The sequence below is a fragment of the Mustela nivalis genome (genome assembly GCF_964662115.1).
Source record: "Mustela nivalis genome assembly, chromosome: 9".
Lineage (NCBI taxonomy): Eukaryota > Metazoa > Chordata > Mammalia > Carnivora > Mustelidae > Mustela > Mustela nivalis.
The window spans coordinates 32,903,365-32,930,041 of NC_139028.1; positions in this window are offsets into that span (position 1 = coordinate 32,903,365).

Consider the following 26,677-nt stretch of genomic DNA (forward strand, 5'->3'; position numbering starts at 1 on the left):
TGGACAGCTAGGGAAGGAGCTAGGGGAGTTCAGGGCTCCAAAGCCAAGGGGAGAAGAGCCACAAGGGGTCAGTGTGCTAGGAGCTGCAGAGTGGTAAAGGAGGGTGGGAGGTTGGTATAGACAATTGAACTTTACCATTAATAAGATACTGATGACACCCTGGGCAGAGAAGACCCAGTGGGGTGGTAGCCTCAGTGAGTCATGGCGGAAGGTTCCCCATATTGCCTGCAATTTATTCATTCACCATATGTATGCACGGAGTGCCTACTGTGTCACAGGCACAGAACTAAGTAAGCACTAGGGACACAGCAGGGGGCAAACAAGACAGAGACACTTTCTTCTTCCTTTCAGAGAGCTTGCAACTCAATAGAGGAAATAAATATTTAACCCATAAATACAAAGAGGTTATTTTATTGCATAATGATATCCTAGTTTCGGGATCAGAGAGTGCCATTGAAACTAAGATCAAGATGGAGTTAATCAGGTGAAAGAGTGATGAGAGAAGTTGGACAGCACAGAGAAGGGATAGGGGAGAAGGCCCTGAGATGAGAGGAACTTGCAAAGATGGAGGAACTGAAGGGAGATCCTTAGGACTTCTTGTATGGGAGGGAATGGCTGCCTTGGGAAGTTTGTCAGTGAAGCTAAGACAAAGATATGAGAAGCTTGAGACACTAATGGTCTAAGTGCAGTCGTGGTTATGATAAGGGAGACTCCATGTGGGAGGCCAACTAGAGGGAGTGATTCTGCTGCTGGTCTGAAAGAAGCCAACACAAATTGCCTGTGGGTAGGGGGCGCATGTGGCAGGGAGCTGCTGGTGGCTCCTTGGGCGTGGAGGCAGCCTCTGGACGACAGCTGTGAGAAGAGGAGGTCCTGCCCTGTGTCTTTGAGGAAGCAACTTCTGCCAATGGCCTAAATGACCTTGCATTTAGATTCTCCCCTTGTTGAGCCTCCAGATGATGATGTGGTCTAGATGATGATGCAGCCCAAGTGATGATGCCTTGATTGCAGCCCAGTGAGACTTAAGTTGTTCCCTGAAACATGCAGACTGAGAGATAATGGAAGTGTGTTATGTTAAATGGCAAGGTATGTGATAATTTTATTATCAAGAAAAACCAAATATGCTCAGTATATTTTTAGGCTAACATGTTAGAGGATGTAGGGATGGAGTAATGGAGGCTGTGATAACATAATGTTGAAAATGTTGGAAAGGCTGCCAGCCAGGTGTTCTGGGTAGTTGACGGTCATGGGGAAAACAGGAGAGGAGAGATTCAAGGAGAGAGAATTTGGGGAGAAGGAGGACAGGAGTCATTTATTCTCAGGGATGCTCTTATATTTTCCTGGATTTCCTTTCCATGAAAATTGTCCTCTGCTGTATGTTTCTTCCATCCTTCCTCCTCCCCATAGCTCGTACTCCATAGCTCACTGACTTTATCTGAAATGCTGAACCAACTAGGGCCTGGCTGGGGCAACACTGATAATCATTTGTTTTACTTATTTTTATTTATTTCTTTATTTACTTAATTATTTATTTAAAAGATTTTATTTTTATTTATTTGACAGACAGAGATCACAAATAGGCAGAGAGGCAGGTAGAGAGAGAGAGGGAAGCCCCGTTGAGCAGAGAGCCCGATTTGGGGCTCGATCCCAGGACCCTGGGATCATGACCTGAGCTGAAGGCAGAGGCTCTAACTCACTAAGCCACCCAGGTACCCCAACACTGATAATCATTTAAAAATGTTTTTCCTTGGGGCGCCTGCGTGGCTCGATGGGTTAAAGCCTCTGCCTTCAGCTCAGGTCATGATCTCAGAGTTCTGGGATTGAGCCCCGCCTCAGGCTCTCTGCTCAGCAGGGAGCCTGCCTCCCCCCCCCCCCCCCCCCCCGCCTCTCTGCCTGCTTGTGATTTCTGTCTGTCAAATAAATAAATTAAAAAAAAAAACCTTTAAAAATGTTTTTCCTTATTTTCATTTCCTTTGATAATAATATTATACTTGTGCTAAAGAAAAATACTTCAAGTCCATTTTTTATAATTTTTTAAACTGAAAAATATTATTCATTCAGAATTCTATCATCTTAACATATATACTGTTGTCCTTTTGATGATTCTTTCCAGGCTCTTGACATGCAAATATACTTCTACATAATTGTAAGTGCAGTTACACATAAAACTGTAATTACTATGTATATTTTGTGATTATAAAATTTATGCATGTTCCTTATACATGTGCATATAATGTAGAATTTTCATCTACTATAAATATTTTTCCATATTGTGTCACAATTTTTATTGTTATTTTAAGATTATCTAATTATCTATCATATTGAAATAATTTGATATTTATAAGTTGCTACAACTGTTAAATTTAATAGAACATGCTTCAAAACCATCTTTATGTAAATAAATCTTTTTTTGAGAATAACATTTTGAAAATAAAATTTTAGGATAAGTTCTTACAAGTGGGGTTACTGAATAACAAGTAATAAATATTTTCATGGCACTAGATGTATATATCCATTAAAAATAAACAACTAAAGGTAACTGACATACTACTCTTCCTTGTATCACAGAGGAAGCAGTTACTTGAAATAATTCCTTTAACATTTATCCCTATGATCAATAGGCCAGGCAATGATTTATGAAGGTGACCTATTTAGGACATAGAGGTATAATTCTCAGAGATCATCTATCCATCCACTTACCCATCCACCCTTTCAGCCAGCCAGCCACCTGTCAACCCATCCACCTTCCACTCATTTATTCACCCATGTGTTCATTCATCCATTCACCTGTCTACCCATCTTTCCATCTACCTATTCACCCATCTATCCATCTACTTATCTACACCAATTCCCATCTACCTGTCCATCTATTCATTCATCCATCCATTGACCTGTCCACCCACCCACACAACACCTATCTGCCTGTCCATCCATCCATCCATCCATCCATCCATCCATTTAACAGATACACGATAAGCATCCATTCTTAGTCAGGCACAGTGTTTCTACCATTACTGAAACAAAGTGATTAGGGATGCTCCCGTCCTTCTTCCATATATAACTGAACTTTTTGTGACTTCCTTTCCCTTCTCTGCTTTTGATGTTCACTTTATTTATTTATTTAAAAAGATTTTATTTATTTATTTGACACAGAGAGAGAAAACATGTAGGCAGAGCAGCAGGCAGAGCGAGAGGGGAAAAGCAGGCTCTCTGCTGAGCAGCCAACATGGAGTTCGATCCCTGGATGCTGGGATCATGCCAGAGCCAAAGGCGGCCCTTTAACTAACTAAGCCACCCAGGTGCCCCAAATGTTCACTTTAATCAATCTTCCTGAGTTTAAAAGTTTTGACAGAAAGAAAACCTTGGCCTCTCTTATTTGCCTCCCTTCTCGTCCTTATAAGGACACCTCTGCTCATGTCTCAGACAATAGTAAAGATAGAATAGTATTTTTTTTCCATCTAAAGAAAAACATCTCAAGTGTTTCACAGGAAGTTGGTGATACGGTGTTTTTCCTAATGCCAGGCCTGTCAAGACATATGACAAGGTAATCTTACTGAGACAAAGCGTATTATTTTCTACAGTGTGAAGAAAATTAAAGCAAGGCCATTAACTCAATGGTTCTTAAGATCCGGACATTCTCCCTTTAGGTTTTATACTCTACATAATTATGATTTTCATAAATTTCCATGTGGCAAGTTGGGTAGTATCTTTGCTGAGTGCCTACTAAGAGCAGAGCTTTAGAAAGGAAGAGAGGAGAAATAGAAGATATGACCACTACTGGATCTTGTAGCCAGACTGGAAGGTAGATTTTTCTTTCCTTCCTCTTTCCCTTCTTTTTTCCCCTTGTTCTTTCCTTCCCTCCTTTTCAACATTTCTGAACCAAGTAATAGGAACTAAATTAGTTGTTTCACTTAGTCACATTCTTGAACATCTCTGGCTTTATACATACACATACACACACAGAAACAAATACACAGAGACACAGACACACAGAGACAGACACACATGCGCGCGCGTGCGCGCGCACACACACACGCACACGCACACACACAAAGAGACACACAGCTTTGACATCATTAAAAGAAGGAAATGATTAGTTTCCTTTCTTCTGAAGGCTTCTCTCTCTTCTAGTGACCAAATGAATATTTTCTAACAAAACTTGCTTTGGTTCCCATTACAGTCTTCCACACTTAGAAAAACGACTTTGTCTGAAACAAAATGCATTATGTGTCTAGTACTATGTGACCTGACACCATTGACACTAATTGTTTCCATTCTTAACTAGGCCCCAGCGTTTATTTGAAACTATTATTCATCCTCCCCCTACTTCCCTTTCCCACTTGCTTTTTGGAGCCATATCCTTTTATTTACCTTTTTCCTGTATGTTTCTTTCTTTCATTCTTTTCCTTCTATTCTTTCACTGGAGTCTTAACCAAGCTCCAAGTCTTTCTAGTTCATGTGAGGCTTCTTATAAGAAACATTTTTCTCCGTTCACTTTTTCTGCAGTTTTCCTTTTTAAAGTAATCCTGACTCTATACACAAAATCAACTGATAAATATGTACTTTGTGTTTATGTGTAGGACATTGTGGTGGGTGTCTTGAAAGAAAGAAGAAGAAACTTGATTTCTGTCCACAAGGAACTTACAGAGTATTTGCAGAAAGGACAGAGGTGCTTTAAGAAAATTACCCCCCCAAATCCCAATACAAAGCAAAACTAAAAAACCAATGACAATGTGGTTTGGTATATTCCTGTGAATGCCTCTCTTAACAGCTGTTACTTCACTGATTTGATTTCTTCACTACACTCTGAATTCTCCTTGAGACAGGGAGTTTCATCTGTGTAGGTTCCATTTAGATCTTAACATACTCAGCCATTAATCCAGAAAACTTTTTACTGACAGTCTATGATTTGTCAGGCACTGTGTTGAGCTAGATATCAGTAACAAGTCTGGTCAAGCCAGATAGTCAAACGGTTATAAGACTTTAGAAAAGGAGAAGAGAGATCACTTTGGGTTGAGTGGTTAGGGAATGGGCAAGAGGGTAGGCACCAAGAATGTGTAGCATTTGGGTATATGGGCAGAGAAGGGCTACAGAGGCTTTCCAAGCAAGAGAAATGGAACAAACAGGAGCCTGGGCACTGGGTTCTGCCCTGGGGTGGGGGAGGCAGTCGTGGTAAGTGAGTAGAACCGTCTGGCTACCGCGGGAGGCTTATGTTTATATCGGGATGTCCTGGAAGATAAGGGTGGAGAAAGAAGGCTTTTGTGTTGGAGAAACTCCGTGGTTGCTTCGACCCACACTGGCTCCTATTGCCAGCCTTCCCACCTGTTTTTAGGCAGTTTCTATTTCTTCCTGGCCCCTTCCATCGTTTTTTCTCTGAAGGATTAGAGCTGGATTTGTGCAGGCATATCAGATTGCAAGTTATAATATAATGTTTGGATACTGTACATTGCTGTGCTCTTAATTAAAACATCTGGCTTACCTCTGCATAAACCTGTCTGCTCTCGAGTGCCCCTGCGCCTCCGTGTTTACAGAAGGCTCTTGACTGCTTTGTGTATTTACAATCCTCTGCTTCAGTTCTCACACAGAAAAGTCTAATAATCTAGTATCTCTTAGCTAAAACCATAAAATCATATAATGTCAGAGTTAGAAGGGATTTTTGCAGCTTATTCATCCAACCTCCTCATTGCACAGATGGTGAAACTGAGACCCACAGAAGGTAGTCATTTACCCAAGTCTACATTACTGACTTGCTTATTCCTCATTAATTCGCCCTTTTGTTCATTTAGTGAAACATTTTTAAAATGCCCATAAAGGCCATCTGTTGGCACAAATATGAATTAGACATGAGGAATAGACTCGAGGAACTCACATTCTAATGGGAAGAATTAGAAATGGAGAATTAACACCCATGATAGAATAGTGACATGAGCAGCGTGGGGAGAAAGGGGTTAACTTTGTCTTGGCGATCCAGGGAAGACTTTGTGGCAGAGATATCTTTAGAACTTGTACTGAAAGATGTGGAAGGGGTCACTGGGCAGAGATGAAGCATGAGCATTCCAGGCGAGAAGACAAAAAAGCCAAGAATCATGGAAAGGGATGCTTGTCAATGATAAAGTACATTGTGGCTTGAGGGCCCTTGGCAAGGGTGGGTGGGAGTTAGGGCCAGAGAAGAAGGTAGGGGTCATATTGCAAAGGGCCAAAGGGGCTGTGACAGTATGACATTTAGTTGTTGGAGGTCAACAGTAAATGACTTGATTTGATGTTTTTCTTTGGTACAAGAACATGTATGATATTATGGCAAATGACATGGAGGATGAAAGGCTGATATTAGAGACATTAATAAGATGACAGATACTTAAAATAAATCCTGATGTAGCCCTGAGTTAATCTGGTGGTAACATATTTGCAGAAGGTGGACATGTTTTTGAAGATGTGTCTAAGTAGAATTGATAGCAGTTGGTAGCCAAGGGATCTGGAGGATGAGGAAGATGGAAGAGAGGAGAATGACAGACATTTTTAGCTTTATGGGTTGGTCATTAATGATGGAGGGATGCCATTAGATTAGAGAATGCAGAAGGATGAGTAGGTATGAATAGAGAGCGAGGGAAGAGAGGCTGTATTTGAGCAGGCTATAGTTCTTCCAGGGGCAAGGGCCAGCAGGGGGCTTGACTTTTAGGCTTGGGTGTTACCACACTAGAAGTGGATGTGTCAGGGCAAAGTGAAATGTACTGGGTCCCATGGCCATGCTCTCATTGGTACAAACATGCTGTTTATTCTCCCTTTCTTTATCCAGAGTCCAGTTCTGATGGGAATCTGACTGGAGTGAAGGGAATGAGCTAAATGGCCTCTCTCACTTTGGTTGAGACCAAGGAGTCTTTGTTGTGTTTTTTTTTTTCTCAAGTCATTTCCCAGGACTGATGGCACCCCAGGACTCCAGGGGAGGGCCTGTCAGATGGAGTTTATTTATTTAATGAAAAGAACTTAATGATTTGGTTTTGTTTCCCCCTGGTTCTTTATTTTTCTTTCTACCTCTTTCTTTTTCCCTGGGCTTTGCAGGGCAGGAAATGGGTCAGCAGCTTGGCCAAAATTTTCTCAAGTATTTAATTCTTTAGCTGTTTTATAAGCCTGCCTGGGTTATGTAGCTAATCTCTCTTCTGCTTGTCTCTAGAGGAATGTATATATATGTGTGTGTGTGTGTGTGTGTGTGTGTGTGTGTGTGTGTGTGTGTGTGTGTTGGAAGGTAAGGGAGGGGCAGGATGCATGGGCAGGGGCCTGGTTCAGTCAAGAGAACTAAAAGCATACTAAAGTTTGGAGTGCTGCTTGTGCTCTGGCTGTTTATTCCTCACTATGTCAGCCTTTCACTGGGACTGTATTTCTGGGCATACACTACTTGTGCCTTCTTGCTCAGTCTGAGGAAATTGAGAGATGGTTTGTCTCAAGGTTTGCATGAGGTTTGGAGACTCTGGGAAGGTGCAGAGAAACCAGCAGTGTTGGAAAGGGTGCAATGGCAGGGGAGTGGGCCTTGGGATTCAGGAAAGTGTGGGTGGTAGTGGTGGTGTCTCTCCCATCACACACCTGTTTCTGTGTTAGAAAATGGGATGACTCTGGGATTTCGAAGTTCTCAAATGGATTTCATCTTAGGAAAGTGTGTACATTCCTGATGGAGGGACAATGGAAAAGGAACAGGGTTTTTTGGGTGCTTATTATATGTTAGGCCTTGTGCAAAGGCTCATACAGATCATCGCACTAAACTTGACAAATCCTTGAAAAATAGGCATTACTGCTACTCTACTACTATTACTACTACTACTATTACTTTTTAGTTTATATTATACAAATGAAGAAACTGAAAGTCAGGGTTAGATGATGTGTCCAAGGTGGCTCTGCTAATAAGCACAGAGCTGAGCCTGGATTTCCTAGACCCCACACTTTTAGGAATATTTTACAACATTTTTTTCATGCATTCACATATCAGATTCCCCACCACAAAAATGTGTGGCCAGACTGCGTATGATTATCCCCATTAGACAAATGAGGAAACTGTGCCTAATAAAGGTGAAGTGACTTGGCTAGAGCCACAGAGCTAATTAGTAGTAGAAGCAGACTTAGATCTTGATCTCTTGATGCTTAGTGCAGACTTCTCCTAACTACTCTAAGCTGCCTGTTCTTTCTTGTCACTGCTATACTCAATCTTATTTCTGAGTCTTGATTTTTGAAGGCTGGAAAATTTGCCTGTTTTAATCTCCAAACTTAAAGTGTAACTTAAAGAGCCCCAGGGAAAACAAATCAACTGCAGCACTTTCCGTCAAGGCTACAAAATCCACTCCTGAATTAATAAGATAGTTATTGTATATAAAATGTTAACCTGATTAAAAACATATTTATTGAGGATTAGCAAGTTTGTAATAGCTATAAATCTCCTTCATGGTCATTAAAATCTTAAAGTATGTTTCCAATAATAATACAATTATTTATATAATAATTGCCTGAGTAAAAGGGAATTAAATGCATATTTGGTGAGTATAGATTTCAATCTGTAACACATAGAGAGCCTGGGATTGTGGGGTGGGAAAATAGGAAGAATGAAGATCTCCTTAAAAGAAGAGAGAGTGAGTAGGAGCATAAGCAAGTCCCACCCCCCACCCCTCCCACCCACTGTGTCTTGGACCTGCCTGGGCCTCATTGACATTTCACATGGTGTCTATGCCAAGTATTTTCATTGTGTTTCCAGATGTACCTAAAGTATTTCCTGGGCGAGAGTGGAAGAAGTAAGGCAGCAAGGCCAGCAAATTGTGGTGATGCAGATAGCCTAGGTGGCTTGCTATACCCTTGCCCTGCCCCAGTCAACTCTCTGAATTGTTGTTGAAATGATGTAAATAAGAAGAATTACATAATAGTATCATTTTGTGGGCGTAAGTTTAAAAAAATCACTGTAGAATTGTTGCAATTTCTTTTTAAATTTTCTTTATTTTTATTTTTATTATTTTTATTTTTTTTTAATTTTTTATTTTTTATAAACATATATTTTTATCCCCAGGGGTACAGGTCTGTGAATCACCAGGTTTACACACTTCACAGCACTCACCCAAGCACATACCCTCCCCAATGTCCATAATCCCACCCCCTTCTCCCAAACCCCCTCCCCCCAGCAACCCTCAGTTTGTTTTGTGAGATTAAGAGTCACTTATGGTTTGTCTCCCTCCCAATCCCATCTTGTTTCATTTATTCTTCTCCTACCCACTTAAGCCTCCATGTTGCATCACCACTTCCTCATATCAGGGAGATCATATGATAGTTGTCTTTCTCTGCTTGACTTATTTCGCTAAGCATGATACGCTCTAGTTCCATCCATGTTGTCGCAAATGGCAAGATTTCATTTCTTTTGATGGCTGCATAGTATTCCATTGTGTATATATACCACATCTTCTTGATCCATTCATCTGTTGATGGACATCTAGGTTCTTTCCATAGTTTGGCTATTGTGGACATTGCTGCTATAAACATTCGGGTGCATGTGCCCCTTTGGATCACTACATTTGTATCTTTAGGGTAAATACCCAATAGTGCAATTGCTGGGTCATAGGGCAGTTCTATTTTCAACATTCTGAGGAACCTCCATGCTGTTTTCCAGAGTGGCTGCACCAGCTTGCATTCCCACCAACAGTGTAGGAGGGTTCCCCTTTCTCCGCATCCTCGCCAGCATCTGTCATTTCCTGACTTGTTGATTTTAGCCATTCTGACTGGTGTGAGGTGATATCTCATTGTGGTTTTGATTTGTATTTCCCTGATGCCGAGTGATATGGAGCACTTTTTCATGTGTCTGTTGGCCATCTGGATGTCTTCTTTGCAGAAATGTCTGTTCATGTCCTCTGCCCATTTCTTGATTGGATTATTTGTTCTTTGGGTGTTGAGTAAATTTTCTATTTTTTATTAACATATAATATATTATTAGCTCCAGGGGTACAGGTCTGTGAATCACCAGGTTTACACACTTCACAGCACTCACCATAGCACATACCCTCCCCAATGTCCATAACCCCACCTCCCTCTCCCTACCTGCCCCCCACCCCAGCGATCCTCAGTTTGTTTTGTGAGATTAAGAGTCTCTTATGGTTTGTCTCCCTCCCAATCCCATCTTGTTTCATTTATTCTTTTCCTCCCCCCCATACCCCCCACGTTGCCTCTCAACTTCCTCAAATCAGGGCGATCATATGATAATTGTCTTTCTCTGATTGACTTATTTCTCTCAGCATAATACTCTCTAGTTGAATTGTTGCAATTTCAGTGACAGAATTTTACTGTCACTGTGATCTTAGGGGGCATTATTTACGATACACTAAGATGGAATTGATGGCATAATAACCTGTTCAACAGATGGTGTTTCCTATATTAGATGTGACCACGTGGTCTTACTCATACACTCCCATATGTCAGGCCTTACATTATTTATTTGTTTGCTCATCAAACAAATAACTTCTGAGTGCTAATTAATCACTAGGCACTGGGTAGGCATTATAAGTGAATATGTAAAAGGGATAGAATAAGCCATACCCTCTTGGTGTGATTTCAGCATGTGGGGAAAAGTCCTGGAATAAACTGTCCCATCTACTTCTTGTTTCATTTATTCAACATATGTTTATTGAATACTTTTTAAGTAGTAGGAATGAGTTTAGGTGCTAATTCTATAGCAGGGAACTAAACAAATTCTTGCTCTAATGTAGCATACATTCTTGGTGCCCAAAATTAGTTTGTAGGGAGTACTTGTACTTCATTGCATAATAAGAGATAAGACTTGAAAGGGTATCCATATTGGGGAGAAAAAGCAAACTTATCTCTATTTGTAGATGACATGGTCTTGTATATAGATAATCCTAATAATGCACAAAAAAACTATTAGATCTCATTAGTGAATTCAACAAGGTTTCATGATATAAAATAAAAATACAGAATCCATTATATTTTTATTCATTAACAATGAATGATCCAAAGATAAAGTTAAGAAAACAATTCCAGGGGCACCTGGGTGGCTTAGTGGGTTAAAGCCTTTGCCTTTGGTTTGGGTCATGATCCCAGGGTCCTGGGCTTGAGCTGCACATTGGGCTCTCTGCTCAGCTGTGAGCCTACTTCCCCTTCTCTCTCTCTGCCTGTCTCTCTGTCTGTCAAATAAATAAATAAAATCTTAAAAAAAAAAGAAAATTCTGTTTATGGAAGCATCAAAAATAATAAAATACTCAAGAATAAATTAAAAAAAAAGAAGTGTAAGACTTGTATATTGAAAACTATAGAATTTTATGGAAAAAATTAAACAATAGCAAAATAAATGGAAAGACATCTTGCACTTACGGGTTCAAGACGTAGTATTACTAAAATGGTAACACCTCCCAAATTGATCTACAGATTCAATGCAATCCCTATCAAAATTTCAGCTGCCTTTTTTTTTTGTAAAAATTGACAAGTTGTTCCTAAAATTTGCATGTAAGTGCAAGGAACACAGAATAGCCCAGATAATTTTGAAAAAGAAGAATAAAGATAAAGTATTCACACTTCTCAATTTCAAAAGTTATTACAAAGTTACAGTGATGAAGAGTCTGTGGTACTGGCATAAGGAAAGACATACAGGTCAAAGGAATCAAATCAAGAATTTGTGGTTGGTTGATTTTCAACATGAGTGCCAATACAATTGAGTGGAGAATGACTAGTCTTTTTAACAAATTGTGCTGAGGCAACTGGATATCCACATACAAAAGAATGAATTTGGATCCCTACCTCACATCGTATAAAAAAAAATGAACTAACACCAGATATTAGATCTAAACATAAGTGCTAATTCTGGGGTGCCTGGTAGCTCAGTCTCTTGTATCCACCTTCAGCTACCTTCAGCTCTGGTCATGATCCCAAAATCCTGGGGTAGAGCCTCATGTTGGGGTCCCTGCTCAATGGGGAGACTGCTTCTCTCTCTTCCTCTGCTGCACCCCCTGCTTGTGTTCCCTCTCTCCCTATCAAATAAATAAATAAATAAATAAGCCTTTAAAAAGTATAAATGCTAAAACCATGAAACCTCTAGAGAAAACAAAGACATAAATTCCCATGACTTTGAATTAGACAATGGTTCATTGCATACGAAACCAAAAGCACAAACAATCAAGGGAAAAAATTGCACTTGGGCATCATCAAAATCACAAACTTTTCTGCTTCAAAAGTCATAATATGGAACATGGAAAAAGACAGCCTACAGAATTGGAGAATATATTTATAAATCATCTATCTGATAGGATAGTAGTAAAGTACTACTAGCCAGTGGGTTTTAAGTGATATGTCATTGAGGTTTTGATTTCTACTTCCCTAATAACTAATAACACTGAGCACCTTTTCCTGTGCTTAATAACCATATATACATCTTCTTTAGAGAAATAATCTATTCAAATACTTTGCCCATTTTTATTGGGCTAATTTTCTTTTTATTGCTGAGTAGTAAATTTTTGTGGGTTTTTTTTTGTTGTTGTTCTGGATACTAGTATCCTATTTTCTTCCTACTCTGGACTGGTTTGGGATTTGCTCCCCAGGTATCCCTAGTGCCTGGTACTACTGGGTTCTCTATGGATACTTGTTTAATAAATGAATGATTAAAACTTCAGGAGCTTGTTTGAGACTCCTTGTTAATTTTGGGGAGAGATGGAGTTTGAGAAAAGTTGCAGATCTTTGGTAAGAAAGCCAAATTTACTTTTGAAACAGGATCCTCCTATTGGACAGAAAAGCTAAGCTCTGGCCCCTTAGCCCTCTTCATAGCTCTGCACAAAGTTAGGAATCTCCCTTGCCTCATCTCGTATAGTGTGGCCTGGAGCTAAGCCAGACCATAAGAGGGAAAGAGCAGATCTTCTAGTTACTGGTGGACTTGTTCTGACCCAAGGGTTCAGTTCTGTCTCTGAGCTGTGCAGTTGAGAGGATTGGCCTTTCAGCTGCGGCGGGTTTTATGGGAATGTTCACCGTAAGGATTGTATTCAGGCAACAGTACACACATGTATATGCATGGCTTTGTGTATCTATGTTATTAAAGATAGTATCAAATGTACAAAACACACATTTATGTGTATAAGAGAAGTATATATTCACTCAACAAATAATTCATTGCATACCTTTAAGAATACTTTTAATAAACAAATTTATTGAAATAATCTAAGAAGAACAGGACCAATTTTTTATCTTGCTCTTTCACTAAGTGTGGTTCTTTGGACATGTGGCCTTACCTCTCTGGCTTCCAGGTCCTCACTTGCAGAAATCCAGTTTCATTTTGAACTTTTGAGTTTGCCTTTTAGCACTTACATGACAAAGGTAATAAGGGGCAAGGAACACTAAAACTAAGGCCTTTAAAAAAATAATTATTAACAAATAAAGTCAACATGAAATGAAGATTAACTTCTCTTATAAAATCAGGGAGCAATAAAATAATAATAGATTTTATTGTCCTGTAAACTAAGGTATGTTTGGGGTTAAAAAAGAGGGACCCAAGAAAGCCTTTAACTCAACTAGTGGAACAGATGAGATACCCACCTCTGCAATCAAGCACTGTGAGCAGGGTAGCTCTATGTAATCATTATCTTTCAAGTCCTAAAATAATGTGATAGCAGCTAACATATTTTTAGCTGAATGCCAGTCATTATGTTAAATAGTGTACTGTGATCATGCCATTTAAGGTTCACAACTGTCTTATGAAGTAGGTATAATTATTGTTTCCTTTTTACAGTTGAATAAACTGAGACCCAGGAAAGTTAAGGATCTTGCTCAAAGACAACAGTTAGCAAATGACAGAGACAGATTTCAAACCCAGGCAGTGTATTTCCAGGCCCAGCACTCTTTTAACTACTATACAATAGTGCCTCTTACTTTATGATTCTCAGATATGAAATTATGAATTGAGCATATTGTGATCATCCCTTCCCAAACTATAATGTAAGATACAAGTGGTTTATCACCAACAGATGAAGGACCAATTCTTAAACCATATCACAATTATACAAGAGGATTCCTTTTGGTGAGTTAAGGTGGGTTAGTCAGAGTTGGCCCAGCCACTGGGACAGGTCCTGCAAACCCAGGTATGGGATTTAGATTTCATCCTGTATGTCCTTCTTAGGCAAGCTGCAGTGCCAGTCTTCAAAGTCTTGATTTTCTATGATGGTCCACCCCTTGGTTCTTATTTGGTTTCTGGGCATGGAGAAAATAGAGAAGGTAAGGGAAGAAAGGAGTCCTTTTACAGGTGGAACTGAAGGATGTTTCAGGGAGTCTACCAATTCCTCTGATTCAGAGGTGAAAATAGCCAGCAAGTGTCCAAAAAAATGGGATAGTAGGCCAGAAGGGAGTTCAGTTTGATCCCTGCTGTCCATGGTTAGATTCTCAGGATTTGGTTTATGAGCAGTAAATTCCTCCATGAGGTTTGTCTTTTCATTTTATTGGAAAAAGGTCCCTCATAAAGTTCCTCTCCAGACCATCAAAACTCACTCAAAGTCTTGGGAACTATACATTCCATCTGGATGCCTTGTGGTTTCCTCCCCCACAATGTATCTTCTTCCCTCTTCTGTTAGCAGATGCATCTCAATCTTTTTTCCTTTCCCTCTATTCCATATCAACTAATGATCCCAAGAAACTTTGTTTTCCTGGAGCTGCCACTTTGAAAATGTCACTTCCTACTCTAGGAACTGCTTTATGAGTAAGACAGGATACCTCTTCACTTATCTGTAGGATGGGAGAAAAACCTAAAGTTAGTATGGTGTTTAGATCTTATTTACTTGGGCCTTCTTCCAAAAATGAAAATGGTCTTTATGTCAAGTGGTCGGTCATCTAGTGGCTTTTAAACAAGGAACAATCAGTTTAATTTTCAGACAATTCTGTTAGAAACTTTTTTGTTATAGGACAGAAATATGGTATCTACCCATAATTTCCATTTCTGCTCTCATTCATGAGACAAGCCTTTAAGATCTCTTTCATGGTTTTTGCTCCATTAGCCATCCTAAGACATCATCTACTTTCTTTATTAATGCTACATATCTTGTTTTTTCATGATTCCTATGTATTTTTTCTTCTTTCTTCTTCTATATATATTTTTTGTAATTAAGTAGGCTCCACATCCAGAATGGAGTCCAGTGCAGGGCTCAAACTCACAATCCTGAGATCAAGACCTGAGCTGAGATCAAGAATCACTTGCTTAACCAACTGTGTCACCCAGGTGTCCAGTCAATGATTCCTATGTGTTATCAACAAATCTTGGGGCCCTTAGGTCACACAACTGGTTAAGGGTCTGACTTTTAGTTTCAGCTCAGCTCATAATCTCAGGATCTTGGTCTCAGGATCTTGAGATCAAGTTCCATATCAGGCTCTGAGCTCAGTGAAGAGTCTGCTGAAGTTTCTCTCTCCCTCACCCTCTATCCCTCCCTGTGCGCTCTCTCTCTAAAATAAATAAATACATCTTAAAAAAAAAAAAAAAGCTTTCTTAAAGGGTGAGTCTAAAAGTGAATCAAGCATATTCCAGCTGTGGACCAGCAATGCTAAGGAAGAGACAATGGCACGGATGAGGTAGCTTCTATATTCTGTGTTCCATATCCTAAGAATATGTTATTTTTTTTTTTTTGGAAACTTACTTCTATGTTAACTTTTTAGGAAATTAAATCCTTACATTTTTCTTACTATTGCTGTTATTCAGGCCTATTGGGTCCTCTATGACCCAATAATAAGATAGTAAGTGGACCAAGCACAGTGGTCTTTAGCAGTGGGAGACATTCTCTGAGTAGGGTTCCATGCTGTCATGAGATTGACTTAATTACATCGTGAATGAACCTGAGTAAGCTCTGCTCTCAAATAAGCCAAAGGTACTGAGGTAAAAGAAAAAAGGCTGTTAGATATTTAGCTTATGGGTACTTGAATTTGATATGGAAATCAGTGGTGGAATTTGCCAAAGAAGCCAGAGAAAGAATATCTATGATCAGGAAAGAGGAATCCAGTGGGAAGAAAGTTAGACATGGTATCTCCTGTCTGAGCTGATGTTGTATAAGTTATGAGCATTTAGTGCAATATATAGACCTTGATAAATTCTCATTCCTGAACTGAAAGCATTTGTGTTGCAATCAGAAAAAATGTCTCATGTGTTCTTAGCTAAGACCCTAGCTCATCACTGAGAAACTATAGGAAAAGAACCACAGGATGTGTTTCTAAGTCCTTCTTCTTCTTCTCCTTCTCCTTCTCCTTCTCCTTCTCCTCCTTCTCCTTCTCCTCCTCCTCCTCCTCCTCCTCCTCCTTCTTCTTCTTCTTCTTCTTCTTCAAAAAGATTTTATTTATTTATTTATTTATTTATTTATTTGAGAGAGAGGGGAGTGTGTGCACAAGCAGGTGAAGCAACAGGCAGAGGGAGAAGCAAGCTTGCTGCCAAGCAAGGAGACTGATGCAGAACTCAATCCCAGGTACCTCAGATCATGACCTGAGCCAAAGGCAGATGCTCAACCAACTGAGCCACCCAAGTGTCCTTCTAAGCACCCCTTCTTAAAGTTTCCTAAAAGTGGGGAGACTGATTTCTTTCCATAATCCTCCAGGCATCCCATGGTCATAGATTTACTAAATATTTTGGTTACAAACTCAAAACAGGGATGGCCGCCACCTTCTAATCCCATGTAAGGAGGAGGCTCCCCAGCACAGGTGATAGTAGAATAGTCACTGGGGTCAGAGGAAAAGCACTGGTGAGAGGAGCGAAGGGTGACATCTTCTCACAGTGGCTCTCTCCCTGCCCATTGCTTCCCCATTGCACCTCACACTATGGATTAGACAAGCTGGGGAGCTTATCCCTTGGCTTGGAACTAGGGGAAGAGGGCATAGAGGGGGTGGCTCATCATTTTCTCCAGACCTCAATCCTAAGTAAGAGTGCAACAGGACTTGGGGGGAGCTTCCTATATGGGCTAGTCCAGCTTTCAAGGCTGAAGTCTTAGGCAATATTAATGGATCTGTTTGTCCTGAGAGCATTCCTGTCTAACTGGCCATTTAGGAACTAAGCAGGGATGGTGTTTCAAAAGAGTCCCAGAGAGCTCACCATCTCTCAACTTTCTTGATAAAGCCTGGCCCTAGAACAACCTTTTGGGTCATCCAGGGATATGAATTCCTAGCACAATGGCTGGTATCTCTGAGGCACTAAATCCACATGAACAATATCATAATTAAAAATCAGATTAGTTTTCTAAAATAGGGTTAACGATTCTCAAACATTTTGAATATGGAGGACCTGAAAGAATTTGGGGTTACATGAATCACCATAGAAGAACTATACAGAAAATGATTTTGTTTTTCTTATTCCTGACAGATAGCTAAGCACAAAGTGACTTCCTGAAAAACCCCACAGAGTGTTAGGAAAGGCCTTGGGAAAGAACTAGGAGCCCTGCCTTGTCCCTTGCTATGTTAGGCAGAAAACACTCCTTTCCTTTGCCAGGAACAGCAACCTGACAATGCTCCTTCTGCCAGATACTAGCTTCCCTGCCGAGTCAGGCAGGAATGGGAAGGCAGATGTTAGCCAAGTGGAGCTTGATTTGAGTCATATCCCAGTAAATGTGTGTCAGAAGCAGGTGAAAGATGTTAAATTTCATACAAACTGTGCATCAGATGAAAGGTTAGGAATATAGAAGCCCTCAGATTTACCTTCATGCCCAAACCACTTTTTGGCATGCAGAAAGAAGCACACCACAAAGTTACAGAACAGAATGCAGTGTTTTCCCCTGGGGACTAGGAGTTAGGATGCAGGGGGCAGCAAGAGTGTTGACATTGGGGTCTAGTTTCCATTAACCCTGGGATATTGAGGCTTTAAAGAGGCAACAATTGCACAATGATTTGAATGTAATTAATACCATCGAACTGCACACTTAAAAATAGTTCAGATTGAAAATTTTATGTGTATTTTACAATTAAAAAAACAAATGGACAACATGAACAACAAAGTATTAAGCAACAACAGCAGCAAGAACAAAGGTAATAATTCTTCTGTGCAAGCAGTATAATAGGGGACAAAAGGACTTCCTTTCAAGCTGAGCTCGAGGACCAAGTGGGACATTGTGTGTGCAAGTTCTCTGTAAGGCTCTACCAATGTACAGTTTATCATGGCTTGTCTGTGTTTCTGACCACTTGTCATCAAAGACATCTGTGAAAAACCCACAGTGTATATCATTCTCAATGGGGAAAGACTGAGAGGTTTTCCCCTAAGATCAGGAACATGGCAGGGATTTCCACTATTAATCACCACTATTCAACATAGTATACTAGAAGTCCTAGCTCCAGCAATCAGACAACAACAACAAAAAATTAAAGGCATCCGAATCAGCAAAGAAAAAATCAAACTCTCACTCTGCAGATGATCGGATACTTTATGTGGAAAACCCAAAGAACTCCACTCCAGAACTACTACAACTTATACAGGAATTCAGTAAAGTGTCAGGATATAAATCAATGCACAGAAATCAGTTGCATTTCTATACACCAACAACAAGACAGAAGAAAGAAAGTAAGGAGTCAATCCCATTTACAATTGTACCCCAAACCACAAGATACCTAGGAATAAACCCTACTAAAAAGGCAAAGAATCTGTTCTCAGAAAACTATAAAGTACTAATGAAAGAAATTGAGAAAGGCATAAGGATGGAAAAGCATTTTATGCCCATGGATTGGAAGAACAAATATTGTGAAAATGTCTATGCCACCTAAGGCAATCTACACATTTAATGCAAGCCCTATCAAAATACTATCAACTTCTTTCAAAGAAATGGAACAAATAATCCTAAAATTTCTATGGAACCAGAAAAGACCCTGAATAGCCAGAGAAAAGTTGAAAAAGAAAGCAAAGTTGGTAGCATCACAATTTCAGACTTCAAACTCTACTACAAAGCTGTCATCATCAGGATAGTATGGTACTGGAACAAAAACAGACACATAGATCAATGGAACAGAACAGAGAATCCAGAAATAGACACTCAACTCTACGGTCAACTAATCTTTGACAAAACAGGAAAGAATGTCCAATGGAAAAAAGAGTCTCTTCAACAAATGGTGTTGAGAAAATTGGACAGCCACATGCAGAAGAATGAAATCGGACCATTTTCTTATACCACACACAAAAATAGACTCAAAATGGATGAAAGACCTCAATGTGAGACAGGAATCCATCAAAATCCTTGAGGAGAATACAGGCAGCAACCTCTTCAACCTCAGCCACAGCAACCACTGCGACCTCACCAAAGGTGAGCAACCTCACCAAAGGCAAGGGAAGCAAGGACAAAAATGAACTACTGGGACTTTATCAAGATGAAAGCTTTTATACAGCGAAGGAAACAGTCAAAACCAAAAGACGACTTATAGAATGGGAGAAGATATTGGCAAATGACATATGAGATAAAGGGCTAGTATCCAAACTCTATAAAGAACTTACTAAACTCAACAGCCAAAGAACAAATAATCCAATCAAGAAATAGGCAGAAGACATGAACAGACATTTCTTCAAAGACATTCAGATGGCCTATAGACACATGAAAAAGTGCTCCATATCACTTGGCATCAGGGAAATACAAATAAAAATCACAGTGAGATACCACCTCACACTGGTCAGAATGGCTAAAATTAACATGTCAGGAAATGACAGGTGTTGGCAAAAATGCAAAGAAAGCTGAACTCTCCTACCCTATTGGTGGGAATGCAAGCTGCTGCAGCCAGTCTAGAAAACAGTAGGGAGGTTCCTTAAAAAGTTGAAAATAGAGCTACTCTATGACCCAGCAGTCACACTACTGGGTATTTATCCTAAAGATACATATGTAGTGATTTGAAGGGGCACATGCACCCCAATATTTATAGCAGCAATGTCCACAATGGTCAAACTACAGAAAAAACCTAGATGTACATCAACAGCTGAAAGAATAAAGAAAATGTGGTGTATATATATGCAATGGAACACTACGCAGCTGTCAAAAGAAATGAAATCTTACCATTTGCAATGACATGGATGGAACTAGAGGGTATTAGCTGAGCAAAATAAGTCAATCAGAGAAAGACAATTATGTAATCTCTCTGATATGAGGAATTTCAGAGGCAGGGCAGGGGGTTGTGGGAGGTAGGGAAGGAAAAATGAAATAGGATGGCATCGAGAGTGAGAAAAACCATAAGAAACTCTTAATCTCAGGAAACAAACTGAGGGTTTTTGGCTCTTTGGTGGGTAGGGATAGGGTGGCTGGGTTATGGACATTCACAAGGGTATGTGCTATGGTGAGTGCTGTGAAATGTGTAAGCCTGATGATTCACAGACCTGTACCCTTGGGGCAAATTATACATTATATGTTAGTTAATTAAAAAAAAAGAAATAAATGAGGAAACAATGACAAATTGCATAAGGAAAAAGTAGCTTTACTTTATTGGACACATACGATATGTTAGTCACGAGGCTGTTTGATGTGTCATTTTTAAGCCTTACAATACTCTGGAAGAAAATTGTTACTGTACTTTTGTAATATCAAGGGAACTGCTCAGAGACCTTAGGCACACAGCAAAACTAAATCAAGACTCAAACCTAGTCTGGCTCGCTCTAAAGTCTTTCTTTGCTTTTCCTTTCATACTGCGCTTGAATTTCACGTCCAAAGGACTTCACTGAAAGAGTAGAGAGCCTTAACAGGTGCCCACATGTCCCATGATAACCATGTTCTACCCCTGGTTTCAGGCACATTTTAAGGTCTTTGCTTGCTTCATCAAGTTCCTGTCTCTTTCTCAGTAAGCTCATGGGGATAGGACTGTATTTGCTTATTCAGCAGTGTACCAGTGTGGCCAAGAACAGAGTTTGGTATTTGGAGCATAGAGTAGGTGCTCATAGATATTTATCAGATGGAAGAATGAATGATTTGTTAGCGACATTACATCGCCCTCAGCACTCAGTTTGTCAGTCCATTTTGTCCTGCTATCAAAGGACAGAACTACTTTCATCTGTAAGTCACTATTCAGACCCCAGAGTCCTTCTTCTTAATACTCGTTTCTAGATAAACTTATTAGCTCTCCATAAACTTAACCAAGTTCCTTCAAATGAATAAGTCCTTTCATAGCCTGTGTCATCTTCTTTACTCCCAGAACACTACAGACTGTATTGTTGACCCCAGTGAATGATGATGGTGACTATGGTCCTGGTGGTGATGGATAGCTATCAGTTAGGGAGCAATTAATATGTTCTAGGCATCATACTAAGACCTTTACATGCATCACCCCATTTAGTCCTCACAATGTCCTTTGACATTGATTCTCTAATTGTCCCCCTTTCACAGAGGAGAGAAACAGACCGAATGGCTTAGTGAAATGGCCAAAATTATGAATAATTCTTTCTGCCTTCAAACTCTAAACTTCTTTGTCTTTTACAACCCTAAAAGACATCTCGCATCCCTCTCATCTCGCAAAATACACTGTCTTAAAAAAGAAACCCCACCCATACAGAAGACCTATGCCATCGCAGTAACCTACATCTGCACCATCAAAAATAGCACCCACTCTGTAACAGAAAGCATACCCGTTTACAGGTGGATTTGGGATATTCCACTTGTTTGATGAAATTTGCCTTCCCTGCCCCCCTAGGATCTTTGACCAGCACTGCATTTCCTAACCTACTTCCTTTTGAAGTACACAGTCATTCTAGAAAACCCTCAAACTGTGTAACTTTTGGCTGGATTCCATTCATAATCAGTATTTTGCACTTAATATGTTTCTAGATGGAGAAATCAAGATCCAGAGGATTTATGAGGAGTGCTGACCTTTTTATGGAGCCTGACCTTTCTCTCATGTTTTATCACTTATTTGTGGTCTACTGTCTTTAGTGAATTTCAGCCCCATCCTGGGGCCTCCAGATATGCCGTACTATCAGATACCCCCTCACTGCTGGATTTGATGGTCTTGGAAATGAAAAGAAGTGGGGGCAGCGGTGAAATATGGGGCTGGCAGCTTAGGGGATGAGTTTTCAAGAACTTGTTGTAAGCTGCCTCTTCACCCCCAGCCTTGATTTGATTCTGGCTCTCTGTGGTCAGTTTCCCCACCATCTCTAGAGTGCTAGCCATACCTTCCTTTGCCCCTGACAGACTTACATTTTGCAGTGAGTACAGTATTGGAGATAGAGATGGAGCAGGCAAAAAGAGAAGTTTTAGTCCTGTATGAATTCATGTGGAAAAGTAAACACGTAGAATTTAAACAAATCTCCACATTGTGCCTGGAATAGATTAAGGTCTTTGCAAAACCCAGGCAGCATAGCATGCCCCTTCTCTTCAGGGTCAAGGATTCCATGATTCTAGATTGAGTGAATCTATGTCCCCAGATTTGTTCAGGAACACTTTTCTTTCCTCACCTCAACTAGAACCTGGGTATTTTTCAAGCTTCACATTCAGACAGGTGGGGCTGCTGCATTCCTTCCCTCCTGGTGTTACTTTCAGATTACTGCTCAAAGGGACGGATTATTTTCTCAAGAGACTATTTTCTCTGAAAGTTCACAATGTTTACCTTTCTGTTTACTTCAAGGAGAACTCTGAATTCCGATTAAAATCTTGCAACTTGGAAGAGAGCTTTCTAATCTTCCTGAAATTTTGTGAGGTCATTTTACACATTGGGAATTGGATACCAGAATTTTTAGATCTCTGGATGGCCAAGGGGTACAAGCAGTAAGTAACCTGGTCTTCAGGATCCCTGAGAGAGACCTATATTCTAGTCCTTGGGGGACTCTCCCCCTTTTAAGTGCTTGTGTTTATTTTTTAATAAAATATTTCAAACACACCAAAATAAAATATAATGTATGTAAGGTATACAAGATAGTCAAGTAAATACTCCTGGATCTGTTTGCCCAACTTAGGAAGTAGAATGTTACAGAAATGATGAAGCACCCGTGTGCCCTCCCTGTTGGTTAGTTCCTCCCTGCAAGGACTTTTATGTTTTTCATTCTCTTGTTTTTCATTACAACTTGAAAACATATTTATGAATATATTTTATAATTTTGTGTGAAGTTTATTTGAATAGTATCACACGGGGTAGTGGTTTCTGCTTTTTGTTTTTCTGATTCATCTGAATGAATGCATTTAGCCATGGTTAATTTATATTTGCTGCTGAATGGAATTCCATTATATGACTGTTCCACACTTTGTTACCATCCCTTTGCCAGTGCATATTGGTTGTTTCCCATTATGCTATTAAAAGTAATGCTGGTATAAATATTTTTGGCCATGATTTCTGACCACATGGACAAGATTTTCTCCTGGGTCACAGAATTTCCTTTGACCACTTTCTCTACATTCTCATTTTCTCTGGTAGGATTCTTTTCTTCAGTGACCTCATTTCTGGTAATTATCCTCAGAAACTAGGTGGCACACTCTGGTGGTGGAAATGTAAACAAGGCACAGTGCTTTTCCTTGGCCTACCCCCAGGTTAATGGGATCATTAATCACAGCATTCATTTTGATCATCCAACTGAAACCCTGACATTGAATTCTTAGAGGTCAGTTGGCCTGCGGTGCCGTCTTGCGTTCTTTCAACTGGTCATCACACCTCTTTCCTGCCTCAAAATCACTATCTTTACCTATTTCCCTCCTCCTGCTATATTTTCCCCTTCCTCCTCCCTTTGACCTTTTTACCTATTCTTCCCCACCCCCCATAAATTTTTTCAGGTCCTCTTGATTCTATCCCATGACCAAATCCCCTAATGACTCTTTCACATAATTTTATTTTCAGCCTATATATATATATATATATATATGTAATAATTTTATTTTCAGCCTATATATATATGTGCGTGTGTGTGTATGTATACATATACACATATATATGTATATATAAAATAATTTTATTTTCAGCCTATATATATGTGTGTGTGTGTGTGTATACATATACACATATACACATATATGTATATGTGTATATGTATACACACACACACACACACACACTCTTATTTAATTAATTTATTTATTTAGGTTATTAAGCCCACATAACGTGGTGGGGATTCCCCATAACCCTCAAATCTTTGATTTTGTTTTTTGTCTTAAGCAACTCTCTCATGTCTGTCTCTCTTTGAAAAACATCCTTACATCTGCCACCCAACATCTGTCATTGTTGACTTCTGCCCCAGACTCTATGGAAGATGCCTGCCCAGAGCTCACCAGTTACCTCCCCAGGATCAAGTCTAAAGGCTTTTTCTTTGTACTTCCTTACATCCCTTCTGTACATCTTGGTCCTCTCTTGAACTCCTCCCTTGTTTTATACAGCATGCTATTGCCCTATCATCCCTCTCAGCAATTTCTTTGTTCATCTCTTCTTCCTCATATATATTCCCTAAGTTCTAATTCAGAGGTATCATCCATTTCTTTAATTTCAGCTTGGGAAGGGAGGTTTCTCTGGGAACATGAGTGGGACCTCAACAAAGAATGGGATAAAGTATTTGGCATACTCAAGCTTCTTCTGGACCTACAGAGACATTGTGGGTGGGGTGGGGCAGCCTGTATTTTCAGATGGTTAAGATACTTAGAGTTGGGTGGCTGCTAATTTTGTGGTGTAGGGTGTCTCGCCCACTTCTGCCAGTGGATGGCAATTCTGGATATCAGGTATTGGTCCTTCATGGTGGGGGTGGGGAATAAAGACCCCACTGTAGAATTAGGCTCTTAATATATGCATTCCAGTCTTAATTAGGATTAGCAGAGCAACTAGGCCGGATGACCTAGTTTCTGGACTCAGCGGCATGGCTTATACCAGGATCTTCAGGGCTATCAACTTCATACGGGTGATCCTAGCCTGGTCTGCCTCCTTGTCTCTCTGTCCAAATTTTTCTTTTATTCCTTCCCTCCACTCTCTTTCTTAAATGTGCATAAAATTTACAAAAGACACTAAAAAGAACCTTTTTCCCCCCTTGACTATATGAGATTATGTTGGTGACATGATGCATAATCAGTTCTGAATATTTAAAAACTTTTTTTTTACAAACAAAAAAGAATACCCTTGTTCATAACCAAAATACAATAATCAGAACCAGGGGATCAACATTATTAACATCTAACTCTCAGAACCCATTTCAGTTTTACTTATTGTCCTAATAAATTCTTTTATAGCAACAGAATCTAATCTAGAATCAGTCATGTTTCTTAATCTCCTTCAGCCTGGAGTAGCTCCTCACTCTTCCTTGACTTCATGATCTTGACAACAAATTCAATTATTTTGTAGAATTCCACTCACTTTGGTTTACTAATGTTTCATCATGATTAGCCTTAAATTATACATCTTTGCTGGAATATTCCAGAAGTGATGTTACATTCCTCTTACTGCAGTGTTGAAAGATATATGATTTAAATTTGTGCCATTAGTGATGATGTTAATTTTGATCGCTCAATTAATTTTTATCTCTCAGACTTCTTTCATTGTAATTGATGAATATTTTATGGGAGATTGCTTTGAGATTCTGTACATACCCTGTTAATCAACAAACTTCCAATTTATTCATTAATGAAATTATGTCAGTATGAAATTATGATGGCTTCCTATTTTATCTGATGGGTTTTAGTCTATTGTTATTTCTATTATTATTTATTTTGGTACTAAATTGTCAATTTGGCTTTTGTGTTCTTTCAACATGACCATCATTCTTTGAAAACTGTCTTTATTTTCTGGCACAAAAAGCTATTTCAGGCTCATTTTTTACTTTTTCTATTCAGTCTTAGAGAGAGTCAGTCTTTTAAGGAACTCTGAATCTTTTTACTGAAAAATGGTATTTGGAAACCACTAAATTTGGAAGTGCTAGATGACTTTACTGCTACTGGGATGTTACAGCTTTCAGCTCCCTTTCAGCGGAAGAGCTATGAAGAAATGTCACTGAAGAGAAAGAATAGGTATAGGAAGAGGATTTTTTCTTTTATGATCTAGTTCCTTCCTTCCCAACTATTTATTTCCCATTGCCTCTGATGCATCCTATAGGCATTTTAAAAATCTGCATATCTGAAAGTGCTCATAGTTCCTTTACATGGGAACTTTACATAGTTCCTTCTCTCTGTACACTCCTATACTGCTGTTGGGAATATAAACAGTTTGCTCTTTCTGGAAGATAATTTGTCAATATGACAAATGTCATACTGTCATATGACAATAATTTGCCTTAAAAAAATCCTACATTTCCTTTGACCTTGTATTACACTTTTAGGAATTTATACTAGAGAAATAATTTAATTTGTAAGAGATATTCAGCATTAAGAATGTTAGTTATAGCTAAAATTGGAATCATGCAGAATTCTTTTTTTTTTTTTAAAGGTTTTTCTTTCTTTATTCGACAGAGGTCACAGGTAGGGAGAGAGGCAGGCAGAGAGAGAAGCGGAAGCAGGCTCTCTGCTGAACAGAGAGCCCGATGCGGGGCTCAATCCCAGGACCCTGAGATCATGACCTGAGCCAAAGGCAGAAGCTTTAACCCACTGAACCACCCAGGTGCCCCAGGAATCATGCAGAATTCTTAATATCAGGGAACAGATAGAGTAAATTGTAATGAACAATAAGATAGAATTCCATGTAATTAGCACAACAATGTTGAACTACAATTACTAATGTGGAAAGATGTTCACTATATGTTACTAAGGGGAAAAGAAATTATAAAAAGGAATGACCCAGTTTATGATGGAAATATTAGAAATATATA